Here is a 23,688-nt window from a genome sequence, read left to right on the forward strand (position 1 = left end):
GTCATGGCCAAGGTCCCCAGCACAGGTATACAGAAGCGAGCACACACTGATTAGGGAGAGAGCAGTGAGGAAGAGAGATGGCAATAGAAAACATGCGGCCTCCCTGGGATGAGAGTCAGGGACACAACAAATCAGAAAAGGCTCATAAAATAAAAATCTTTCCCAATGGTCTCTTTTCTTTTGCAACCTGAGGGCTATAAAGTGTTTCTCTCTAATGTGATTTTTCAGCCTTTTTTCCTGCTCTGACTCAATGCATTCCCATCAGATCAGGGACTCACCCACACAGCAGGTATTTCTTTAGATGGAGGGAAAAAGGCAAGAGGAGAATTCAAATTTTTCCTGTCCCCTTCAAGATTCAGAGTCTTTAAGGGTGGACCTGCACGGTTTGGCAAAGCCCCCTGGACAATCTGTTTCTACTTCCTCTCCCCTGCTCTCCAGGTCACAACACAGATACACAAACACATGTGTGCTCACACACAAACCCATACTCTCATATTCACAGCACAATGGAGCTAACACATAGTCCCCAAGCAAGCATAGAGCCAGTGGATAAAGCCTTTCCTGGGAGCAGGTTTCAGTAAAACTACAGAAATTATATTAAAACTATCAAATAATATATATGCTTCCTAAAGTAGTCTTCAAAACAGAAAAGGCAGTTTAAATAGATCTGCCCCATTCCTCCAAAAATAAGGGCATTATTACCTGCCAGAATGGTAGTGAAATATAAGGCATAGTATTTGTATGAGACACAAATGCTATTGCAAACCACAGACAATGGTTCTAACGATTGCTGTCCAATAGAAATGTAATGTAAGCCACATAAATATTTTAAATTTCCTAACAGTCCCAATAAAAAGGTAAAAAGAAACAGGTGAAATTAATATTTTAACTCAATCTATCCAAAATGTTATCATTTTACTATATTCAATGTACGCAGATATTATTAATAGGATATTTTATATTCGTTTTTTATACTTAGTTATCAAAATTCAGTATGCATTTTAAACACAGCACATCTCAGTCTAGACTAGTCACATTTCAGGTGCTGAACAGCCACTGTATGGACTACACACTTCTAGGAATTGGTACAGTACAATTAAGAAAGGTCCAGAGTTCCAGCTTACTTCTGAACTGTGTATTTCTGAATGACTAGCCTATAAATAATGAATACATACTATATTTTCAAAATATTTTTTAAAAGAAAGAAACGTTATGCTCATTTACTACTAAATGGCTCCAGGCAAGTAATTTTAACTTTCTTGAGCTTCAGCTTCATCTAACGTAAATGGAGATGAAAAAAAATGCACATACAACTTCCCTTACAGGGCTGTTTTAAGGATCATATGCTATAATGCACATGATTGTTTTATAAAATGCTATGCAAATGTTAATTATTACTATTATGGCTCCCATAAGAGAACAGATCATCCTTGAAGATCAATTAACATTCTTGTCTTCAGTCCATAAGCATTTTGCATACAGCTGTCCTTCCTTCCTGGAGGCATATAAACAGTAAGAAATGCATATCAATAACCCCCTAGCACAGTTACCCTATCAGAAGCTATAAAGTTACCCTATCAGAACTTACTTTCCAAGAAAAATCCCATCATAATTTCCAAGTTGATATTTAAACCGTTTTGTTGAATAGATATTTTGTTAAAATGAAAACGTGGCTTTCCAAACAGGGAGACATCACTGGTCAGCAAATTCTAAAGGGAACTAGCCTTGCTTCCAAGAGAATGAGGCAATTCAAAACACATGTTCTGAACTAGTGAACGAAGACGGAGAGGAACATCCACCCCTCTCAATCCCAACAACCCCATTTAACGCAACCCCCCATCGTGTTCCCTTTCCTCCAGCCTCTGACTCTCAAGAGTTTTCACAAATAATCTGTGAATCTGCATCATTGGAAACAACCAGCACTTTAAGAGTGAGAAGAAAGCTGATGTCTAACTGAACAGAAAACCCTCTAGCCCCACCCTTTCTACCCCGACCTGTTATGATAACAGAGACAACAATGCAAGCTTTGAGTAGTGATTAAGTGAATAAGTAAGTAGTAATTATTCCATGAAGAGTGGCTAGAGAGAAATTCCATGAGAATTTCTTATCCTATGAGAAACTAGAGAAAGCTTTTTGTCTTCAAGAATTAATTGTAGGCAAAGGCCAGCTGAGGTACTGGGCACTAACAGCCTTCCTTGGAGACACAGAATGCTAACCCTGGTCGCGGTCACAAAGACCACCAGTAACAGCACCCTACTTTACACAGCTAACGCTAAGTGCGTCAGATTTCGGAAGTCCAGATTATATCTAAGACCAGCCTTTCCCAAGTGTATTCTGCATGATGACTCCAGGCATTTCACAAAAAGGAGGGGAGGAAAAGGCAGGAGCTCCATGGCCAAGTAGTTTGGGGAACGGCTGGATCCACACAAAGTTTGCCAGGTTCTTTTACTGCTCAGCGACTGATACAGTAGTGTTCTGGGACAAGAATGGCATTTGACCAGGGAGTGCGCTTTTTTTCAGGCATCAAATCTGGAGTATTCTCAAGATGACATCATGTCTTCAGATACTTCCACTTTCATGAATGGCCACAAAATATACCGGGTGGCAGAAAAAGATGAAAGTAGGTGTTAGGCTGGGGAAAGGAAAAACAATGACATGCAAACAGAACAGAGAGATGCCATAGGGGGAGAACAGACCAGACCCCAAAGTCCGTGCCGTATATGGAAAGGGGACAGCTCTTCCTGAATTCCATCCTGATGTGCCAAGACCTGGATGTCAGCCTCCTCCCTCTTGGAAGGAAAAAAGTTTCTAGTTGACTATTATGTCACCTTTGGCCAATCATACCTCTCAACACCCCGGTAAGATAGTTTGCCCACTCCTCCCCCTCCTAATCCCTTATGAGCGCCCCACTTCCCTAACCGGGTGTGACTTCTCTGGCCTCCGGCAAGAAGGCCATAGAACCTCACCCGGGGGTATTTAAATAAATTACCTGGCCCATTGTTGCCTCTCTTTGCCTGCTTATTCCGGCTAGAATTTATCTTACAGTAGGTAGGTTCTCTGCTGAAACCAGGTGGCTGTCTATTTTGTTGTTTTCATACTTGTTGAACTGCACACTGATGACCCTCAATAGCACTAGACTCTGGCCAGCCAATTAGCAGGCTCAGTAGCAGCTTTGCCCATCTACCTGTGATTTCTCTGCTCTACCTGCCAGGCTACCCCCAAGCCTCCCTCCCTACAGATACCTGGGGCCTCTTATCAAAGGCATTCCTGCTTTTGTTCCAAAAGGTACCAATATAGAAGGTGTTAACATTTTGAAACAAAATATAATCATAACAACTCGTTATCTTAACTCAGAGTTCCACAGAGCTTGCTCAGAGTAGGAATGTACTGTAAGGACGAACAATTTCAGTTCTGACCCCTGATTTTTCTCCTCTAGAGCCCAATTTGGCTATTTCAAATACCCATGTTCACCTCTCTTTGAAGCCATTATGGTAAAATCTGAATAATGAATGGCCGTGGTTCCCAAGCCTGGGCCAAGGAACCCTTGGACAGGGCCTCAGGGTCATTACAAAGGTTCTTGCATCCACTTGAGCATTAAAAATGGTCTGCAGACTCAGATCTCAGAAGTACAGCTGCTATTACATGAGGGAATCCATTGAACAGTTTGATGTCAAAAAAGAGATCCTCCTGTTTTAAAAAACTGGAAACCAGGATTAGCACTTTTAATAAATTAACCCCCTTCCAGTAATCTGTCCTACGAGCAAGAGAAGAACATACCTTGATACCTTCTTTTAAATTACAGATTAAATGATAAAAAATATTTGGTTTTGTTTCTCGGTTATAATCTCTTTAAGACATGGCAAAACTTGAAATTACTAAAGCTCATGAACTCAAACATTACACAACTGTCCTCCCTGCAATGCTATGTTATTCTACTCTTTGGCAAGGAACAGATAAGTAGATTATGTATTATCTACAGTGATACCAAATGGAGACTTTAGAATAAAGTCTCAACAAAACATGTTGACAGACCTGCACTGATATTAAAAATAAAGCCACCAAATCTATGATGACCTTTGACCATTCACAAAAGATAGCTTCTTTTTATTTCCGCTGGAGTTTTGCAAGGGATGAAAATGGAGGTTTTATAAACTTGTGTTCCAAAGGAAACAAATCTTAAAAACTACTGTGAGTGATGCTTATAAACTAGACTAATGGAAAATGGCGTGCAACAGATAACATATCTTAAGAAATGTTACCAAGCGAGATCTCCTTTTTCATCTGTTTCTATCCCCTATAGATATTATAAAAGAATCATGAAATACTCCTAACAAAGGTCATTTATTTGTCAGGAGAAAAATCTTATAAGTCATTTCACCCATTCACAGTAAAGATTTCATGAATACCTACAAAGCAACTGCTTTTTCTAAAAGTTCTATCCAGTTCTAGGTTGGAGCAGCATGTCACACCTTCTAAATCAAACAATCTATGACTTAAATTCTAATCTTTATAACTGGCACAGAGAAATGATAAAATGTTTTCCAAATGCTGTGAGAAATTTTTTAAAGCTCCCAATGCATCATGCTGTCTGTTTTTTTAAAAAAGAATTTATCATCAGTTCCAAGTCAGAGCTCAGTTGCAACAAATACTCAGAACTGATGACTTTTTTTTTAAACAACATACTTTTTACATACAGCATTATTGCTTCAATGAATTAATGCCAATAAATGTGGTCAGTATTGTTTCCAGATTCTTCAAGCAATTGTACTTCTTGTAAAATCAACCTAATCCCGTCCGTCCTTCATTACTTAATTTTCAGTCCTTTGCAAACTCCAAAGTGAAAATGTAAAGGCATTTGGGCCACTTTGGCAGTGGAACAAGTAATGGGGGCACAGTTCACAGACTTTCTCACATAGGTCTTCTCAATACAAAATACACTGGAGAAAGAATTCCCTCCCTAGATGAAGGCGGCTCTGGGAGGGAGGGAGTTTCCATTTTGTTGTGGGGGGAGAATACAGACTTTAAGTACAGTTTATCTTTTTTAAGCTTTTTTTAAAAAAAGTATCCTTTGCTGATTAGCTCAATTCTGTCTATTCTCCTGAAGGACTCCAAGTTCCCACAATACATATGTATTCAATTTTATTGTTCCTCATTTGATAGACTGCTTTGTAACTGTTCAAGGCATTTTTTGTGATCATTATGTTTCTGTCTCCCAAACTAAACTCTAAACTTTTTAAGGATAAAAACCATGCCCTGCTTCCACCCTGGGAATTTTTTCTTTACCATACTGCTTTAAGTCTATAAATTAATTTTGATTAAATGACATCTTTACAATATTTTACACTTCCAGCTACGAACAGTCTGTTTCTCCATTAACTCAAGTCTTTCTTTTTCTTTAATGTCTAACTGAAGTTTTGTAGTTTTCTCTATAAAAATAAAACACGTAGGGGGGCCATCAGGTGAGAAATTGGGGATCAATAGAGGTGAGGCTTAGAACCTCACCCACCCCTGTTCTGAGAGAAATCTTCTGCATACGTGGATGTTTTATTGCCCTGGTCTAGCTTGGATTAACACATAGTCTACAGGCACACACCTGATCATCTACATTTGCTCTCTTACAACACTAAACTATGTTTTCTACCTTTATCTTGTATCTACCTACCACTTCAGCATTTTATTAAAAATAATAATAATAAAGAGAGAAATGTGGTATCCACATATAAATCAAGTATAAAAACCAAATGAGTATTCATATTTGAACTGACTGTTTAGAGTTCATAATGCATGAGCAAAACCGAAAGTTTCTGTGATGACTGCCCTTGTACTGTTCACTATGTAACTTATTCATTATGTAAGAATTTGTTCTACATGTAAGAACTTGTTTGTTATGCCTCAGAAGATTGGAGACTGACGAAAACTAGGCTTGGGGTGGATTAATGATTGTGCATTGAGCATTGACTCCCCTATACAGAATTTTATTGTCGTTAACAACCATTTGATCAATAAATATGAGAGATGCCCTCACAAAAAAAAAAAAAAAAAAAAAAAAAAAGGACAGACTTCCAATGGTAAAATAAATAAGTAACCGGGGTGTAATGTATAGCATAAGGAATATAGTCAAGATATTGTAACAGCTTGGTAGGGTGATAGCTGGAACCTAGAATTATGTATATAAATGTTCTACCACTGTGTTGTACACTTGAAACTAATGTAATGTAATACTGTGCGTCAACTACCCTTCAATAAAAAATAATTATTTAAAATAAATAAATAAATAAAAATAAAACATGTGCATGGTAAAAAACACTTTGAGTTTCAATCTCTCTCTCTCTCTCTTCAGGTTTCAATTTTACCCTTAGAGGTAACCCCCCCCTCAACAGTTTCTTATATAGCTTCCAGAAGATGTTCACTGCATGTCCATATTGTATAACCATAAATATCATCTTTCCTCACCCCCTTGTATTTAGAAAACTGGGTCAGTTAATCAGTTTATTACCTCTTAGCTGGTGAAGGAAAAATATGTACAGAAAACATACCCACTTTCACAGACCAGGTAATGAAGGGTAAATTTGAAGCTAAGAGACAATAAACTGGTATTGGACACAAAAGCTAAATCTAAATACACCAAACACAAGATCAACTACAAATCTTTTCACAACTTACTTAACCAGTCTTTCACTCGTAGGCACTTACATTGTTTCCCACTTTAACTGCAAATATTGTGTAATGAGTATCTCTGTACAGACAGCTTTGTATATATTTGTAAATTCTGTTGGATAAAGTCCTAGAAATTGAATGAGTAAGTCAAATTTTAATTTTGAGTGACACTGCCAAAGAAACTGCTTCAGTTTACACTCCCTCTAACCATGTGTGGGTGCCTGCTTCTCCACACCCTTATCAACACTGTTATCAAATGTTCTTTTTGCCAGTCTAATGGTGACATACCACACTTTACCAGTTGAACTTCTTTCATTATAAATGGAACCAGGTATCTTTTCATGTTTATAACATGTTTATACTTCTTCCTCTGTTTAAATTCATTACTCAAAACTGATTTTAAGAAAAAAATGGTCCTTTTCTCTATCACATGTGTTGGAAATATCTTTTCTCAGTCTGTGGTTTGTCATTTCATCTAGTTTCTGGTATTCTGAACCAAACTGAATTTTTTTTATTACAGTCATTTCTTTTATATTCATCAACCAATCTAGCTTAATTTTCTGAACACGAAAATATGTTAACTTCATGAGAGGTGAACTCAGACAGAAAAATTAACAACCAGTGACCAAAAATTTGTGAGAATCTGGAGGAGGAAAGAGCTGCTAAGCAAACCCCTGCCATCACCCAATGACGTAATTCACTGAAATGGCATCTGCAGATCCCTGGAAAGTTTGAAAAGTCCATATGCTTGTCAGTCCCAGAGTCCAGCAACCCTCTTTGCTTCTAGTAAAAGATGCTTTGGCTTAGTTGTTTCAAAACAGAAGTGATTACAGATGAAGATTTTGGCCCTTGCCCTGCCACAGCAGAGACTCTTCAACACAACACCCAGTTCAATAGACAAAGAAAGGAGATTAGGTCAATTTCCCAGAGAGACTATGTGGCCCAACACAAGACCAAAGGAAAAAATGGTAATGAGGCAGGTTCTCGAAATACCCACTAAGTCCCCACACAGCGAACAGATAACAGATGTTCTCAGATAACTGTTTCTCTCCTAGCACCTTCTTCTTCTTATCTTTTCCAGTAAAAGAACAAAGGAAAATGAAGTAGAAAAAAAAATTAAGAAAATTTCTCTTTTGACCTCCACTGGCACAAAGTCACTTACATTAACTAAAAGGACATTCACTCTAATTAAACTGGTATGTCCTCCCAAACGCTGGGAAGATTTTAACTGTATTCTATTTATTTTTGGTAGGTGAACATAAAAGTACCAAATTAATGTCTGAGCAGGAGGGGCGGCTAAAAAATAATCATCAATGTGCCATGACAATGGTAAGACAAGGTTCTTTGTAGGGAGTTTATTTAACAACCGCCCTACAAATGTCTGTTTATGTAACATAACTTTTCTTAAGTACCTGTTACCTGTCCAGATCTGTAGATACAGAGTCTGTCTCCCAGAAGTATACTATCTAATGAGAGACTGAAACACATAAAACAAGGATTATAGGAACCTGTTTAGAAACCTGTTTTAAGCCTTTTCATAGAAGAATGTCTCAAGTGCTAAGGAAAAACATAAAGGGCATGTCCACTGAGACTGGAAGTCAGGGGAAAAAACATGAATAGGATGTGTGTGAACTATTCCAAAGAGAAGCCTGGAAATAAAAAGCAAAGTGATGAGACAAGAGCTTAATTAAAGGCTTGTTAAGGGAAAAGGAAGAGTTTTTGAGAAGGAGGAAGGTAGACAATGAGATAGTAAAGGAAAGCTTAAAAACAAATTCAGAGGTTTTTAATAGATGGAGCAAGCAAGATTCCCTGAGATAGGAATATACACAATTCAACAAATATTTATTAAATGCTATCTTGTGTCAGCACTGGACTAGATGGAGACAAAGATGTTTAGCAAAGACTTGCTTCTAACCTTCAAGGAGCTCATTACCACTGAGTGAGGTAATTAACTGAACATGCAATTTAACAGAGGGCGAGTATTATGATCCAGACAGTCAGTACAAGTACTGTCAGGTACAGAGGAGGCGTACCTAAGCCTTACTTGGGGGAATCAGGACTTCCCAGGGGAACTGACAAGTTCATGGAATTGAGAGCAGCGATTGAGGAAAGAAAGCAAACAGGATGAATAAAAACATTAAAGGGGGTGGGGTGGCAGAAAGGAACTTGATTTGAAAAGTAGGAGTTTATAGTTGAGAATAAGTGGAACTATGATTAGAACCTTTGGAGTATAAAAAAAGTACAATTCTGAATGACCTCTAGGAATGGTTTTTAAGAAAGGAATAAACGTGAGAATTAATTAGCATATAGTGTAATGCTTACCAGCTTTGGTGCAAGAACAAAGGAAGCATTTGACAAGGACACCCTGGAGCCTGAAACTTGGCCTGACAGTAGAGGGTTCTCAGAGACCAGGAAGCACAATGTGAAAATGGATGACCACATAAAGGGCGCAGAGCTGGGACTTCCAGAGATCCCCCCAGGTTTTTTCCCCTTGTCCCTAGGGTTCTGGTCTCTAGTGAGTTCTGTGTTTTTATTTCTATGCTCACTTTTAAACTGCATTTTGAAAAAGCACTTCTTGAAAGGCAAAGGCTGGGAGAAAAATACTGAAGCTCTTAAGGGCTCCTGTCTAGCTGCCAAAGCATTGTTTTAGTCAAATGTCAAATGAAAAGGGAGAAACGGAATGATGATTTTATTTGAATTGCTTCCAAGGAAAAGTAACCTCCAGCGAAACACTGGGCCCACTTTGCTGGAAATCCTGGCATGTCGACAACAGAAATGGAAGCAGAAAATTGCATCTCCCAGAAAGCACAGCATCAAACAGGAAAAACCACAAGGAGCAACGTGCTTTCAGGTTCCTGTGGCTCAGGAGCCATTTTATTCTTTTTGGCTTCTTCCTGCTGAAAATGAAATTATTTTAAACATAATCTTCCCTTACAGGGGGCTTTTGGAAATTATATTCAGTGACAAATCCCTTGTTGAAGTGAAATTAATATACTGAATTCCAAATTTACTGAACTAAAAAAGTAGGGAATTAAAATAAATATGAATATATTCCAAAACATCAAAATTAAGGAGATTTCAGGATGTTGGTGATCCCTCCTGGTGGAAGGGGAAATTGCACCCCAGCTAGATTAGCTATTGTAACTATCCGAGGAATATTGCAAATATGCAAAGTGTTAGATGTTCAGGGGTGACAGAGATCACTGCAGCCCAGAGGTAAATGTTATGGGCAATTGGGGGAAGGAAAACAAGAAAAGGGGGGCAGTGATCTTGTAGCTATGACTCTGTCACAAAGTACTGAGAGCCTGAAGGTTCTGCTCCTAAGTTACAGCAGCCAACAGGTCCGCTAGTAAATTACCATCTTAAACTCTTCCTTAGAAATTTTCTCTTTTTTTTTCCTTTAGTGCTTCATTATTTTTTCTTTTCTTCCAACTTTATTAGGGTATAACTGACAACTAAAAATTGTATATATTTAAGGTGCACAATGTGATGATTTGATATACATTTACATTATGAAATGATTACCACAAGCAAGCTAATTTAACACATCCATCACCTCACATACTTACCATTATTTGTGCCAGTGTGGTGAGAACACCTAAGATTTACTCTCAGTAAATTTCAAGTATACAATACAGTATTATTAACTGTAGTCACCATGCTGTACATCAGATCCCTTCCTTAGAAATCTTTTGACCAAGCTGAAAGTGGATATTTTCAGGAAGTCTTTATCTTCATTCATTAATCACATTTCTTAGACACTCCCTGTGTGTCCTGTTCCATTACACATGTTCGAATAACAAATGAAATAGATTTTGCTTTCAGTGAGACTGCTTGTTCTTATGTGGACAAGGGGACAAAGTGTTCTGTCTGTGACTCTTTATACTCATGAACCAAAAGCCAAAACCCGAGGGGCCACCTTGTTATTTGCGGCAACTGCCTCAGATCCTCCTTGTTCCTTTCCAACCTGCCCCCACTCTCTCATCATGGGGCTGTCTCCTTCTTGACCCTCGTGTTCACATCCCATTTATTTCAGGCTTACTCCTTGAACTAATTTATTAGCACTGGTACCTATGGGCACCTTGGCTTGGCATTCAGCACTCCCTCAAGGACTTGGCCTGTCTGATCCACTTCACCATGTCAGCCCAATTTGGACTACTCACACCCCAGGTGGGCATTTCTGGCCGATTCAACCTCCTGGCGGTAAACCTCGGCTGCCAGCTCTGCAAGAGGCAGGTACAAATTGCATCACGGGAGCAATGGCAAGGAGCAGCTCCTACCCAGGAAGGCTTGCAGAGGGGGACAGCTAAAACCAGTCTCAGGGGATGAGTAGAGTGGAGAAAGGTGGGAAAAGCACCCAAACAAAGGGGACAGTATGTAATGAAGGGAAATAATGTTTTGTTGTCAGCTTTGTGGACAAGAACACCTGATGGACAATAATAAAAAGTTCACTGAGCTCCTACTTTAGGGAAGCCACATGATCCAGTACAGGACCTGGCACTTAAAAAAACTCATTAAGTATTTGTGGAATAAATGAATTTTAGTTTCATTTAAAAAGTGAAGTTGAAACCTTTGCAAGATTGTATATCAATGATACCTTAATAAAAAAAAGTAAAGTTGAATGACTAATTCAGAAAATAACCAGTATTAACATTGCCTTCCTAGGAGTATCAACAACAAAAACACCTAGAAAATTCAGTATCACTCTCCCAAGACCAGAGCTCTTCCTTCTGTAACATGACAAACGGGCTGTGCTAGGCCTCATACTTTTTGCCAGAAACACAGCCACAGAGGGGTCTGGTTCTTGATGAAGGTTATTTTCCTTTGTAATACTCAGGTTGGAGGGACAGGAAGGAAGATATAAAAAGAAACAGGAGGAGCCCAGGATGCAGCGGCGAGTTTCACGACAGCCTTTTGTTTCCTTTGAAAACTGGACTGAGGGAGCCCCTAACTCCCGACTTCATTTGGCTGCTGAGTCAACAATTGACTTCTAAGTACCTTCTTGTCTTAGGTACTTGATCTAAAAAGGGTTCAGTTGAAATGAAGGACTCAGATAACAAATTCAGTTAATCAAGTTTGCACAGCCTCTTTCCTTATTAAAAATATTTCTTATTAAAAATGGTTGTCTCACAGTTAAGATGGCCAACATAGAAAAGACTAGGAACAGCAAATGCTGGTGAGGATGTGGAAAAAGGGGAACCCTCCTACACTGCTGGTGGGAATGTAAGCTAGTTCAACCATTGTGGAAAGCAGTATGGAGGTTCCTCAAAAAACTAAAAATAGAAATACCATTTGACTCAGAATTCTACTCCTAGGAATTTACCCAAAGAAAACAATTTCTCAGATTCGAAAAGACAGATGCACCCCTATGTTTATCGCAGCAGTACTTACAATAGCCAAGAAATGGAAGCAACCTAAGTGTCCATCAGTAGATGAATGGATAAAGAAGATGTGGTACATATACACAATGGAATACTATTCAGCCAAAAGAAGAAAAAAAAACCCTACCATTTGCAACAACATGGATGGAGCCAGAGGGTATTATGCTCAGTGAAATTAGCCAGGCGGAGAAAGACAAATGCCAAATGATTTCCCTCATTTGTGGAGTATAACAATGAAGCAAAACTGAAAGAACAAAATAGCAGCAGACTTACAGACTCCAAGAAGGGACTAGTGGTTACCAAAGGGGAGGGGTGTGGGAGGGCGGGTGGGTAGGGAGGGAGGGATTGAGTTGGTATCATGATTGGTGCACATGGGGAAGACAGTGTAGCTCAGAGAAGACAAATAGGGACTTTGTGGCATCTTACTACACTGATGGACAGTGACTGCAATGAGGTATGCAGGGGGACTCGATAATAAGGGTGAATGTAATAACCATATTGTTTTTCTTGTGAAACCTTCATAAGAGTGTATATCAATGATACCTTAATAAAAAAATAAAAAGAATTCTTAAGAGTTGCAAAAAAAAGAGTTTGTCCCAGTTAAATAGGCTGTGTTATAGGGCTCAGTCAATGCAGTGGGATAATTCCTCAGTTCTAAAATGTATATATTGTGGTAACAACAAAGAAAAAGCTCTGTACTCTTAAGTATGATTGGAGGTTAAATGAATGCAGCTGGATTTCTGAAGGCTCGGTCAAATCCCCTTCTATGTATCTACTCTTATTGTGGCTTACAGACTCTGTGTCCCCTCAGGCCTCACTCACTGAAATCCTTGCATTCATTTCATTTGGCCCTTAGATGGGAGAGAGAATGGCATCGATCAGCATTTCTCCGAGAGTGCACAGCCCTAGAGGCAAGCGACAACAGAGAAAATAATGTTGGAGAAGAACCCAGAAAATCCAGCTCAATGCAAAGCTGTCCTGGAAGGAAACACCGGGTAATACCCTACATTCAATCTTGGCAGACCACACTGGTCCGTAGCTCACCTGCCTACACCTCCCTCTGCTTACCCCACCACTTGATATTCACTAGCCTCCAGTCCACAGAAAAAAAGGCACCTCCATCTCTTTCAGCCTCAACTCCTGCCAGCATCCCAGGGGAGGGTCTTTATCACCTGTCCGATCATCTGCTGGGTTCCACAACACCGGCCATGCTGAGGACCTTTACTTCCAACCACTTTAGCATAATGACATCCTGTATTTTTATCACTTTAGTACCAGCAAATCCAACATTGCTGACTTAGAAACCCTGCTTCGTATCTTTCATTTCTCCCAGCCAGTGAGCTCTTTGGCCTTGGGGAATCTGACATTTATGATTGTTCAAATTCACCCTGACTAGCTAATGTGCCCAGCCAGGTGCACCTGAGGCCATCTAGGCCCCACTGGGAGCTGACTTAACAACCCAGCAGAGCCTGCACAACCCCCCAGGCCTTGGCACGCCTCGCCCTCGCCCTCCTGGGGCCTGGCAGGGTCTCTTATCCCGGCTCCTCCAACATTCCCAGTCCCACTGTCCAGCTCCAACCCCAGCTCCCTTCGGGTCTGCAGTGCTCTCAGGCCCTCGCCCCCTTACTGTCTGGCCTATACCCCAGAGTCAGTCTCATCAGTTACAATCTTACTGCAGCATCTCCTACTTTCTCGCCTAGCCCTGTCATATGCTGCCTTGCTAATCTGTTGTCCAGGTCTTCACCTTCCAAGGTAGCTTGGAGGTCCCACTGCCTGGGAACCCTTTCAGGGATTCTCTTTTAGCCCCCTTACTGGTGCCCACGACACTGTTCCAGTTTACCAGACCTCCTTCCCCACTGCCGTTCACTCTCAACAATCTTGTCTCATCCTGACCGTGAAAATGGAGAGCATCCGTAAGGACTCCACCAGCCCCTCCTGCCTTGTGCTCCCTCCTTCTAATCCGCCTCCCCCAATCCCAGAAGTGGGCACTCCACACCTCCCACAACTAACGCTGCCACCTGCACTCTCGCCGTCAGCCCAGACCTGCCACCTAAATGCTCAACTCCTTTGAGCCTCAGTTTTCTCATCCATGAACTACAGAGAAGAGCATCCATCTCACAGACTTACAGTGAAGATGGAGCGGGACAACACATGTAAGGCACTCAGAACAGTGACTGGCACATCCAGCTGTTCCTTTACTGCCCCCTCTGTCCCCTCAACCTACAAAGAGTTATGTCTTTGCTACCCAAAAACTGGCTGTTTACCTTCAAGCAAACTCTTCCTTTTTCATGCTCAGCACCAAGCTTCTGGACCCACCACTGCCTATTCCTTGTCCCTGCTCACCCCTGGGCTCCCTGCAGGCTGGCCTCCGCCCTTCCAATCCGCCAGGTCACCAGTGACTCCTAAGGGCAAATTCACAGCCTGGTTTCCGGCCCACTCTGCCACCCGAAACCTCTGCCCTCCATCTCTTCCCCGGAACTCACCACTCTTTTCTCCTGGTCCCTCTGCTTTGTGATTTGTCCTCCTTGGTCTCCCACGCCAGCCCCTCTGCCTGCCCCCATGCCAGGGCTGCTGGTTCCACCCCTGGCTCTCTCCTCCTCCCCTGAAGATGAGCTCATCTACTCCCACAACCGGGGCAATGCCTGGTGTCTAATGATTCCTCAGTCAATCCTCACTCAGTCTTTCTTCTGGGGCTCTATCTGCCTGGCGTCTCCACCTGGTTATCCCACAGGAATCTCAAATCCAACATGTCCAAACTGAGGTTACTGCTTTCTTCAAACTTGCTTTTTCCTCTGCATTTCTTACATAGGCTGGTGACAACATCATCAACCCAGCGCCCCACCTCAAACCTTTGGTAGCGTGCTGGGCAAAGGGCATAATTTAGTGAACCCATTTTGATGGGAAGAGAAGTGGCTTAATTCTGCATTTATGGACACAGACTCCAAATGTAAAAATCATTAGTCAAAAATGGGATAGGGCCACAAACAAAATCTAAGGGGTACATTCTGAAAGCAAGAGCTTAGCAAAAAACCTAGTTAGCTCAAGGTATTGGGGGGTGTAGAGGGGCCTCAAATTCGGAGCTAAGAGCAAAAGAGATGTGAGAAAATGAGGAAAGGCCCAGAGGGAGGCCCCTCTCAGTTTGGCAAGGTGCCGTGCGTGACTTCCACAGGCCCGAGCTATGCTCATTTCCTCCCTACTTCTCACTTCAACTTTAATATCCACTCAGTTCCCAAACTCCTCTGGCTTCTCCTGCCCTGCCTTCCTTGCTGCCGCTATTCCACCAGTTCAGGACTTCTCTGTTTCTCACCTCATGTGTCACAACCACCTACTCCCCGTTCCCAGCCTCGACTCTTTCATCGGCAACCTTCCTAACCCATAACTGTGATCATACCATTTCTCTGCTTTAAAAATCTCAATGGCTCCCAAACTGCTCTTAGGAGCGAATACAAGCTCTCCTGGACTCGCAATCCAGCCTGGACCTGCCTGTCCAGCTTCCACGTGGCCTCACTACAAATGACTGGTGCTCTTTGCTACCCAGGGACGTGCCATGCTTCAACCCCTTCACTCGCCACACACGCTGTTTCTTCTGCCTGTAACACCCCGCCTGCCTTATCCGGCTATACCTGACCACCATTGCTTTCCTAACGTGCAGTGGCCAATGTCTCATCAGCAGTGAGGCTCCCTTTTTGGGCAGAGCTATTCCTTTGTCCACACAATAGTCCCTCATATTTGTTTATGCTCTGTCCTCCTTGCACAAAGGAGCCCCTCAAGGGCAGGGCCCTGTCTTCTTCACCCAGTTTATATCCACAGGGGGTGCTATTACAGTGTCTGGCACAGGATAATAATGAGAACAGCTATTAATAAGTTTAAACCTTTTACAAGCACCATCTCATTTAATCCTCAGAGGAACTAGGTAGGCACTAATTATCTCCATTTACGGGTGGATCAGTGAGGCTGGTTGGAGGCTCCATAATGTTCCTGAATGACGATCTGACTTTACACTGTGAATGATTATAGCTATTCAGCCTTAAAGAGACCCTTAATAAGGCCAGGGTCATTAAAGAGACAAAGGCTCTGGCCATTTCTGACAGGAATGGCACAACATAGCCTTTTGAAATACTCTGGCAGCTCCTTCACAGAGATTCTCAGGTTCCTGTATGGAGTGTGGTTACTGCATTTCTACCCTTTGCTGCCCCTCTCCCAGAAGTCAGGTTTCTTCATCTCTGGAGGCCTCTGCTTTACCCGGCGATAACCGTCAAAGACTGACTGAGGGTAAGAACTTTGCTCACAAAATCTCTCCTCAGAATTCCACCAGTTAAAAGCTCATATGGATGAAATAAATACTCTCAGAGGAAAATACCAAAAATCAAAACCAATTAGAAGTAAAAAACTAAAAAATAACAATAATCACAGAATACCGATACACTCTTGTCAAATTACCACCTGCCCAAAAAGGCACTGGGCTCAGACAGTTTCATAGGCTATTTCTTTTAAACCTCTAAGGAACAGATAATTATCATGCTATTTAAAGTATTCCAGGGCCCAGAAAAACGACTGTGGGTGATCTTCACTTTTTTCTTTATCCTTTTCTGTTTTATGGAACTCCATACAGAGCATGTATTACTTTAATAATCAGAAAGAAACACTAAACCTATTCAACTTAAGGGAATTTTTGATAAGGAAATAATTATGGATGTGCACAAAGTTTTATCTGTATGCAAATGAGCTCTTATGTATACTCTATGAGCAAAAGTCAGAAAAGGAAATGTCCAACAACATATTCAATTATTTGCTTTTTGTGTATAATATCATGTCATCTGCAAATAGTGACAGTTTGACTTCTTTACCAATCTGGATTCCTTGTATTTCTCTGTTTTGTCTAATTGCCGTGGCTAGGCCCCCAAGTACTATGTTGAATAACAGTGGGGAGAGTGGGCATCCCTGTCTTGTTCCCGATCTCAGAGGAAAAGCTTTCAGCCTCTCGTTGTTCAGTAGGATGTTAGTTGTGGGTTTATCATATATGGCCTTTATTATGTTGAGGTACTTGCCCTCTATACCCATTTTGTTGAGAGTTTTTATCATGAATGGATGTTGAATTTTGTCAAATCCTTTTTCAGCATCTATGGAGATGATCATGTGGTTTTTGTCTTTCTTTTTGTTGATGTGGTGGATGATCTTAATGGATTTTCGAATGTTGTACCATCCTTGCATCCCTGGGATGAATCGCACTTGGTCATGGTGTATGATCCTTTTGATGTATTTTTGAATTCAGTTTGCTAATATTTTGTTGAGTATTTTTGCATCTACGTTCATCAGGGATATTGGTCTGCAGTTTTCTTTTTTGGTGGGGTCTTTGCCTGGTTTTGGTATTAGGGTGATGTTGGCTTCATAGAATGAGTTTGGGAGTATTCCCTCCTCTTCTGTTTTTTGGAAAACTTTAAGGAGAATGGGTATTATATCTTCTCTGTATGTCTGATAAAATTCCGAGGGAAATCCATCCGGCCCGGGGGTTTTGTTCTTTGGTAGTTTTTTGATTACCGCTTCAATTTCGTTGCTGGTAATTAGTCTGTTTAGATTTTCTGTTTCTTTCTGGGTCAGTCTTGGAAGGTTGTATTTTTCTAGGAAGTTGTCCATTTCTCCTAGGTTTTCCAGCTTGTTAGCATATAGGTTTTTATAGTATTCTCTAATAATTCTTTGTATTTCTATGGGGTCCGTCATGATTTTTCCTTTCTCGTTTCTAATTCTGTTGATGTGTGTTGACTCTCTTTTACTCTTAATTAAGTCTGGCTAGGGGCTTATCTATTTATCTATTTTGTTTATTTTCTCGAAGAACCAGCTCTTGGTTTCATTGATTTTTTTCTATTGTTTTATTCTTCTCAATTTTGTTTATTTCTTCTCTGATCTTTATTATGTCCCTCCTTCTGCTGACCTTGGGCCTCATTTGTTCTTCTTTTTCCAATTTTGATAATTGTGACATTAGACTATTTATTTAGGATTGTTCTTCCTTCTTTAAATATGCCTGGATTGCTATATACTTTCCTCTTAAGACTGCTTTTGCTGCGTCGCACAGTAGTTGGTGTTTTGTGTTGTTGTTGTCATTTGTTTCCATATATTGCTGGATCTCCATTTTAATTTGGTCATTGATCCATTGATTATTTAGGAGCATGTTGTTAACCCTCCATGTGTTTGGGAGCCTTTTTGCTTTCTTTGTACAATTTATTTCTAGTTTTATACTTTTGTGGTCTGAAAAGTTGGTTGGTAGGATTTCAATCTTTTGGAATTTACTGAGGCTCTTTTTGTGGCCTAGTATGTGGTCTATTCTGGAGAATGTTCCATGTGCACTTGAGAAGAATGTGTATCCTGTTGCTTTTGGATGTAGAGTTCTATAGATGTCTATTAGGTCCATCTGTTCTAGTGTGTTGTTCAGTGCCTCTGTGTTCTTACTTATTTTCTGTCTGGTGGATCTGTCCTTTGGAGTGAGTGGTGTGTTAAAGTCTCCCAAAATGAATGCATTGCATTCTATTTCCTCCTTTAATTCTGTTAGCATTTGTTTCACATATATTGGTGCTCCTGTATTGGGTGCATATATGTTTATAATGGTTATATCCTCTTGTTGGACTGAGCCCTTTATTATTATGTAATGTCCTTCTTTATCTCTTGTTACTTTATTTTGAAATCTATTTTGTCTGATACTACTATTGCAAACCTGCTTTTTTCTCCCTGTTGTTTGCATGAAATATCTTTTTCCATCCCTTGACTTTTAATCTGTGCATGTCTTTGGGTTTGAGGTGAGTCTCTTGTAAGCAGCATATAGATGGGTCTTGCTTTTTTATCCATTCTATTACTCTGTGTCTTTTGATTGGTGCATTCAGTCCATTTACATTTAGGGTGATTATTGAAAAATATGTACTTACTGCCATTGTAGGCTTTAGATTCATGCTTACCAAAGGTTCAAGGTTAGCTTCTTTACTACCTTACTGTCTAACTTAACTCGCTTATTGAGCTATCATAAACACAGTCTGATGATTATTTCTCTCCCTTTTTATTCCGCCTCCTCCATTCTTCATATGTTGGGTGTTTTGTTCTGTGCTGTTTTTAGGAGTGCTCCCATCTAGAGCAGTCCCTCCAAGATACCCTGTAGAGGTGGTTTGTGGGAGGCAAATTCCCTCAACTTTTGCTTGTCTGGGAATTGTTTATCCCTCTTTCATATTTAAATGATAATCGTGCTGGATACAGTATCCTTGGTTCAAGTCCCTTCCGTTTCATTGCATTAAATATATCATGCCATTCTCTTCTGGCCTGTAAGGTTTCTGTTGAGAAGTCTGATAGCCTGAAGGGTTTTCTTTTTCTCTCTCTGGCTGCCTTTAATACTCTGTCCTTGTCCTTGATCTTTGCCATTTTAATTATTATGTGTCTTGGTGTTGTCCTCTTTGGGTCCCTTCTGTTGGGAGTTCTGTGTGCTTCCACAGGCTGAGCAACTATTTCCTCCCCCAGTTTGGGGAAGGGCTCAGCAATTATTTCTTCAAAGACACTTTCTATTCCTTTTTCTCTCTTCTTCTTCTTCTGGTACCCCTATAATGCGGATATTGTTCCTTTTGGATTGGTCACACACTTCTCTTAATATTGTTTCATTCCTGGAGATCCTTTTATCTCTCTCTGTGTCAGCTTCTATGTGTTCCTGTTCTCTGGTTTCTATTCCATCAATGACCTCTTGCATCTTATCCATTCTGCTTATAAATCCTTCCAGACATTGTTTCACTTCTGTAATCTCCCTCTGGACGTCATCCCTTAGCTCTTGTATATTTCTCTGCAGCTCTGTCAGCATGTTTATGATTTTTATTTTGAATTCTTTTTCAGGGAGACTGGTTAGGTCTGTCTCTGCAGATCCTCTCTCAGGTGTTGTCTGAACTATCTTGGACTGGACTAAATTTTTTTGCCTTTTCATGGTGATAGCGGTGGCTGTAGGCAGGTTGCGGGTGTGTCAGCTGGAAGAAGAAAGTCCTTTTCTGCTTGCTGGATGCCTTGCCCTTCTCTGCTGCCTGTGTCAGTTACCCGCACTCCTGGAGCAGCCACGGGGTTAATCCCCTAAGCTGCTGTGGGCGGGGTCTCCGTCAGAGCAGTGCGGGGCCCTGCGGGGAGTGGCAGGCACACCAGGTGTGCTCCTCTGCAATAGTGGTGCCCCTGCCAGGCAGCTGTGTGCCAGCAGCGGACTTTGGGTCTGGCCTGGGTGGCTGTGCGTCGGGCTGGGATTCCGGTTGGCTGCTGGGAGCACAGCTGCTCCCTCTGGCACCACTGCAGGTGCGCGTGGGCCTCTCCCGCACGGACCTCTCCCGGGCTCCTCTGGCGCCACTGCCACCAGCACGCGCGGGCTGCACCCAGGCTGTTCGGTTGCTGCCGCGGCGGGCTCGCACAAGCTGCTCCCAATCCCCTCTGGTGCTGCCAGCACATGTGGTCTGCTCCCGGTCCCGTCTGGCGCCGCCACCCCCGGCGCACACTGCCACTCTCCTACTACTGGGCCGGTGTGTGAGGGTCCGCGCCAGTTGGAGGAATGACTGACAGGCTGCTTAGTGCCGTGAGGGGCTTCAGAGCTGCACTGCTGTCCTGGGGTTTAGGGCGCCTAAAGTTCCCCGGGATTCCCAGCCGCTGGCTAAGTGTGCCAGGACGACTTCGTCCAGCTGTGGGGTCCCTGTCTCTTTAAGACTTGCAGAAAGCACTCGCTTTTCTTTTGTCTCAGGGGCGCTGGTTGCGGGGACCTGCCCACTGGTTTTGCTTTTCCGTTTCTCTAACATCCAGCACCCCATGCACCTTGTGTCTGCGCTCCAGGTGCAGATTTCTAGAGCTGGTTTTTTAGCAGTCCTGGGCCTTTCACTCCCTCCCCGTTCTGAATCCTTTCTTCCCGCCGGGTTCTGGGGTGGGGGAGCGTTCGGGTCCCACCTGGCCGCGGCTTGTATCTTACCCCCTTCATGTGATGTTGAGTTCTCGCAGATGTAGATGTATCCTGGCTGTTGTATTGCATCCACTGGTGTCTCTTTTAGGAATAGTTGTATTTATTGTATTTTCATAAATATATATGTTTTGGGGAGGAGATTTCCACTGAACTACTCATGCCGCCATCTTCCTGTGATCCTCTCAATTATTTGCTTTTTGATTGCAGACCCAAAACATGCCAAGCACAGTGTTAGGCACTGGGGACACATGATAAAGCTATTTTACAGGCTTATAGAACCTATCCCATCCTTATGGAGTTTACACTCATGTGATGAGTCACACATAAAATATTCTCCAAAATATATATCATAAACTCTGACAAATGGTATGAAATAAATATATAGGTTACAATGAGAGTACATATGACAGAGGAAGAGGTTCTTATCTGGGGGTCAGGAATGATGGAATATCAAACAGCTGTTAAAATGAGTGACATGTTGATAAATAGTAAATGACATAGGAGAACATCCATGATACAGTGAGTAAAAACTATAAAACAGAACATATGGTTTACTCCCACTTTTGCATAAAAATTACATTTACACAGAAAAAAGGCTGGAAGGATATGTAAATAGAGTAAAATGCAAAATGTTAACTGTAGAGAGATTTATGAGTCCTATTTTCTTGTGTGTATTTTCCAAATTTTCTAAAAGATCGATTACTTGTGTTATATTCTTTGTGAGAGCCTCATTTGACTTTTTAATTCCTTCTTTTTTAAAAAATCATGGTAAAGTACACATACCACAGCCTTTTAACCATTTTTAAGAGGACAATTCTGTGGCATTAAGTACATTCACATTATTCTACAACCATTGCCTCCAGAACTTTCTCACCTTTCCAAACTGAAATTCTATACCCATTAAACACTGGGTACCAATCCACCCCCACCCCCAACAATCCCTACCCTACCCCCTTGGTCAACCACCAAGCCTCATTTTGATCTTAAAATGCCAACTTTCAAAGACCAAGCCTCATTCACATTTTAATTGTAAATTAACCTTTAGCTGCTACCCTCCCATCACTAGGTAAGGCAGACAGGAGCGAGGGGTTTATAGAGCTGGGAGACAGGGCGAAGTGGCCATTTAGACAATCAGAGGATGGGAGGTGGGGGGCTGTGGTAATGGGAGGAGATTCTAAAACAGATGGGAAGGCAGAGGAACTGCTTGCTTTGCAGTTTGGCCTGGGGTTCTGCAAGCAGCCAGCGTCTTCAGGTGCAAGGAGTTAGCCAAACACACACACACACAAACACACGCACACACGCACACACGCATGCACGCACGCACACACACACACACACACACACACACACACACACACACACACACACACACACGGTAAGGAAGAGACAGAGAAACTTAAAGGGTCAATGAATCAGGCCTCCCAGAAACCTAATGCAGGAATTTCTTTCACAATACTCTTGACAGCTGGCCCTGCAGCACCTGCCTGAACACATCCAATGACGGGGGTACAATAGAGCCCTGACATTCCAGAGAGGAACATCCGGACAGCTTCACATAAATCCCCAAATCCATGTAGAGGCTTCTGGCTTTTTCCTGATTTTTTTTTTAATATCTCACCTCCCATTCCAAGTTAACCCCCTTTCAACCTTCTCCAAAACTCTATCTCACCAGAAAAAAATTTTGTCCTGGATCAAGCAACTGCTAAAACTTTCATGAACTTCCTTGTGGAAGCATACAGTGGACTCATTTCCAGCACAGCAAAATTCATCATTCTTGTCTTTAATTTATCCACAGCTCCTTTTTTCTGGCTAAGATCTATCCCTTCTTTTGGACATCTTTGCTTTTTCTTCCCTAACATCATTAACACTAGCAGCTGATTTTCTTTTCAAAGGAACCATTTTTCACAAGGAATGTTGTAATTAAGATTTACAACCAGGCTGAAATTCAAATCCGTGTCTCAGCAGAATTACAAATTACTACCTGTCAGGAACCTTTGAGATCACTTACAGCTCTCAAAAAATCAGGACAGTGTTAAATCTGTACATTCTAACTATATATGGTCTTTGTGGATTTTTTTCCCCCTCTTCTCTCCCTCTCCTTATTAATCCACCTGTTCTTGGGAACATGGTTCTAGGTAATGAAAGGGTTTGCTCTTAAATACGTTTGCCCATCCTCCCACCCAAGGCAGCCAGAAAAACTGTTTATAAGAACCCTGGAAAGTGAATGTGTGATCTGATGGACGGCTGGGAGGAATAGGAGATGAAATAAACAAAAGGTGGCCAGGGGTTTGGGCTGATCTCGCTGAAGGGCAGGGTACTCTGTCAGAACCTGGGCTCTTGGGGGCAGAGAACAGACGGTAAAAGGAGATGGGCTAAAAGGGGGAGAGAGAGAGAGCCCTGCCCATCCCCTCACCAGCTGTCCTTTAATTACTCAGGTCTGCATGGAAGGTTCCTTCTACCACCTATAATTTCACCAGCCAGAGATACTTACATTAACAAAGTCAAAATCTCTTGAGAACTGGGCTGGTGGTAATTAAAAAAGAGAAAAGAGGAGAAACATCATAGATAAAGGAAAGCCATAGATTGTAAACTTGAAGCAGATCCTAGCCAAAATATCTAGAAGAATTATTTATGTCACAGAACTGTTGTAGGAACTAATGAGAATGTAGATGCAGGTGATCTGCAGTAAAGCACTATATAAAT

The 23,688-nt window shown here is 41.6% G+C and overlaps 1 protein-coding gene and 1 long non-coding RNA gene across 2 annotated transcripts in view; one reads left to right on the forward strand and one right to left on the reverse strand.

The window, feature by feature from the left end:
- Positions 1-23,688, reverse strand: part of NXN (nucleoredoxin) — a 155,664-nt gene that overhangs the window by 92,899 nt on the left and 39,077 nt on the right. The gene's annotated exons all lie outside the window — the stretch shown is intronic.
- LOC130683457 (uncharacterized) lies at positions 1,569-4,054 on the forward strand. The gene is made up of 2 exons (XR_008997211.1): positions 1,569-2,624; positions 3,049-4,054. It is a non-coding gene; the product is annotated as an uncharacterized LOC130683457 (long non-coding RNA).

The sequence above is a fragment of the Manis pentadactyla genome, chromosome 4, assembly GCF_030020395.1.
Source record: "Manis pentadactyla isolate mManPen7 chromosome 4, mManPen7.hap1, whole genome shotgun sequence".
Classification (NCBI taxonomy): Eukaryota; Metazoa; Chordata; class Mammalia; order Pholidota; family Manidae; genus Manis; species Manis pentadactyla.